This window comes from Terrapene carolina, unplaced genomic scaffold (assembly GCF_002925995.2).
Source record: "Terrapene carolina triunguis isolate 2854851 unplaced genomic scaffold, T_m_triunguis-2.0 Scaffold191, whole genome shotgun sequence".
In the NCBI taxonomy this organism is placed as follows: domain Eukaryota; kingdom Metazoa; phylum Chordata; order Testudines; family Emydidae; genus Terrapene; species Terrapene triunguis.
The window spans coordinates 1595268-1598641 of NW_020664542.1; the positions used below are offsets into that span (position 1 = coordinate 1595268).

Sequence of the window (3374 nt, forward strand, 5' to 3'; positions counted from 1 at the left end):
CTGTTGTGCTAGGAGCTGTACAGGTGCAACTAAAAGTTTGCCCCTGCCCCAGAGAACTTACCTGAAAGTCCTCCCCCCTCTAACTACCAGTTTCTGCCTGGTGTACATTTCTGCCTGGTGTACCTAGCTCTGGTTGTAATGATTTCACGTTCTTTCCCATTTCATTATTCTGGAGGATTAGTCTGGTTAGCTGATTCCTCATGGCTTTTTCTATCATTATTGTTTTCACCGCGTTCTCATTTTCTTGCTCCAGAATGAATCTGTCCCATTTCCCCGTGTAAGGGCTTTATCAGTTCCTGACACGTCCGTGGTTTAATTACAGCATGTTTTGAAAGTGCAGTTTTTTTTTCTAAGGGCCCGTCTACGCTACGTTTGTTTCAGTTTTGACCATTTGATTGGATTTTTTAAAATAAAGTTAAAGGAAACTTTGAGATGAAAATTGTTTTTGAACTGAACAGTTAGTCCAAATCGACATGAATTCACAAAACATCTGGGTGTCGTCAAATCTGCATTTTTCTCTGATAAAAAAATCTTGTCTGAAAAAAATGTGCCTGGCACTATGTATGGACTCGAGCAGTTCCACAAGGCAGTGAGAAAGCCCATGGCTGTGCCCATCTTACTTCTTGTTGCTTTGCTCTGTTTAGGTCTCCTGTCTCTTTCACCCGTCACAAGATTCCCACGGTCCCGAACAACTGGTAAACACGAGTGGCTGTGGTAAGTCCTTTCAACTTTATTCTGGTCTCTGAGAACATCTTGGGCTGAATCCAACTCATGGGCCTGGTCTACACAGTGGGGGGGATCAATCTAAGTTACGCAACTTCAGCTACGTGAATAACATAGCTGATGTCCACATACTTAGCTCTACTTACTGCGGTGTCTTCACTGTGGTAAGTCGACAGCTGACACTTCCCCGTTGCCTCCACCTGCACCTCTCGCTCCGGTGGAGTACCAGAGTTGGCAGGAGAGCTCTCGGCGGTCGATTTATCGCCCCCTGCTGGATTGATCACTGCCCGTCGATCCAGCGCATAATCTAGACATGCCCACGGTGTAATAACTCCACTGGTGTCAGTGGAATTTGGCCCCTTAGTGTGAGCTGAGAAACTGCCAGGTTCTTTTAATATTAACCTGATCCCGAACAAGTGATGTGTGATGTAGTATGTTAATGTTTTATTGTAACTTTGCCTTAACAAAATGTTTCTTAAAAGGGGTGCGCGGGGGGGGGGGGGGGGAGAGACACACCTTCTCCGGACCAGAGGGGTAGCTCGGTACTGCGCACTTGTATTTGCTGATCCATAGTGTTCGTTCTCCACATAATCTTCCAGCACAGACCAGTCTGACCAATAACACACACAGACACGAGCCTGTAGGTTAATAAGGAAGTTTTACCCAAGGAGTTTATTGTGGGTGTCACAGTTCAGGGCAACTGCACTTGTATTTCTCCCCGATAGTCCAGCCAGGGCACCCACTCTCAGGCTCCTGGCTCCTCAGCCATCACTTCTCTTGGGATAGAGGCTCGTGTCTCTCTCCCTCTCGACTGGGTTTTTCCAGGCCCCACAGTTCCCTGCCTACACTGTTATTCCCAACAAGTCAGACGGCCTAAGCAGGCCAGCGTCTGTATTTTGCTCTGTCCCCAGAGGCTGCAAACAGCATAATGGCCTGCAGGTATAAGTTACCCCGCAGCGCTTTGTAAGCAAACACATTTATTGTTAAGGTGAAAGCATTACAGAGAAAATGCATTAAAAACAAGAAAAGTTCCTATGCACATGCTAAAAGCTAACCTGACATCACCCATCCATCCTGTGGGCCCCCCCTTGGACAGAAGGTCCTGTCTGTTTGCTGGATCAGAAAGCACGCCCTGAGTTAGGCAATTTATCCAAAAGTCCTTTCTTTGCCTGGTGGGCTCTGGAGAATCCAGTTGGAACCAGTATATGCAGCCTCCCCAGGTGGTGATACTCCTCTGGAGTTGTTACAATCTGAGTGAATTTGCCTCAACACCTCATAAAGTTCTTAGTTCCTGGAGGGCGTTGATCACCCTCCCACATGGAATTACATACAAGCCCTGACCCACAATGATACATAAACTTAATACAGTAAGATCTCCCAAAGGTATTGCTGGAATTTGCCTTATTAGTCACAACAAACAGTCCCCAGTCTATGAGCCCTACAAATCTTGGGCTGATGGAGATTATCTCTGGCAATGCACTGTCAATATTTCAACAAAGATCTCCCTTTGCCCCCATGTACAGCAGCCTACTGAAGTCCAGCAAATAGTGTATGAGGGGTAACCAATAGGGTGAACTGAGCCCCTTTTCCTTGCTCACAGAATCACTCTGAGCTGATGCAGTTTCCTCTATTTGCAGTCATTGGTTTATCACTTCCATGGTGGTTTTTAAATCTGCAGACCAGTCGCCAATCTATGGACCAGCTGGGTTGATTAGGTGCAGTTGGTCCGTCAAGTCACATGGTGGTATTCCTGTCCCCTGATTGGAGGAGCCTGCAAACACCTCAGGTGTGAACATTTTCCATGGGTAACTCTGATGTTTGAAAAAGGGCTTGCTTGCTTTAACGGCGGTGGACAGCAGGCTCAAAAAGGGTGGGATTGTAGCCGGAGGGTAGGGTTCTGGAGTGGAAGACAGGAGACCAATGCTATAGTCACTGCTCTGGGATGGACCTTGGACAAATCCTTTTTTCTCTTTGTGCCCCAGTTTCTTCACTTTTATAAAATGGGGGCTAATGATACTGACACACACCCCGTTTGTACAGTGCTTTGGCATTGATGGATGATAGGAGCTGAATAATGTCTCCTTCCCTTTGTGACCGAAGAGAGAACACACTAGGGTTACCATTCGTCCGGATTTACCCGGACATGTCCTGCTTTTTGTGTTAAAAATAGCGTCCGGGGGGGAATTTGTAAATCACTAAAAATGTCCGGGATTTCCCCCCCATGCAGAGCGAGGCGCGGCTGGGAGGGCTGCAGGAAATTCAGCCGCTCGCATGGGGCTCTGGCAGCCAGAGCCCTTCCCCCGCAGCTTGCCGGGCTGGACTCCGGAGCAGCTGTAGAGCTCCTCCTCCCCACCTCCCTCCCTCCCCCCCCGCATTCTGAGCCGGCTGGCCTGCCAGGCCGTTTGCATCGGGCCTCGGCAGCTCCTCCTCCCCTGCTGCCCAGCGCCCCGCTCCGGCAGCACTGGGTGGGGTGGGACCGGGTTGTGTGTTGTGCTGGGGAGCGCAGCCACGTGTCCGGCTCCACACAGAGCCCAACACCATGTTCTGAGCGGCAGGGTAAGGGGGCCAGGGGGCAGGAGAAGGGGCAGGGAGATTTTGGAGGGGGCAGTCAAGAGACGGGGGGGGGGTTGGGAGTTCGGGGGGGGGGCTTT

General features: G+C 49.7%; 1 protein-coding gene across 1 annotated transcript in view; it reads left to right on the forward strand.

Annotated features, from left to right (window-relative positions):
- Nucleotides 1-661: 661 nt before the first annotated feature.
- SYT2 (synaptotagmin 2) overlaps nt 662-3374 on the forward strand; it is a 64533-nt gene continuing 61820 nt past the window's right edge. The window contains exon 1 of the mRNA XM_024217832.2: nt 662-714. The gene's annotated coding sequence lies outside the window, so the exon portion shown is untranslated. The remainder of the gene's footprint in view (nt 715-3374) is intronic.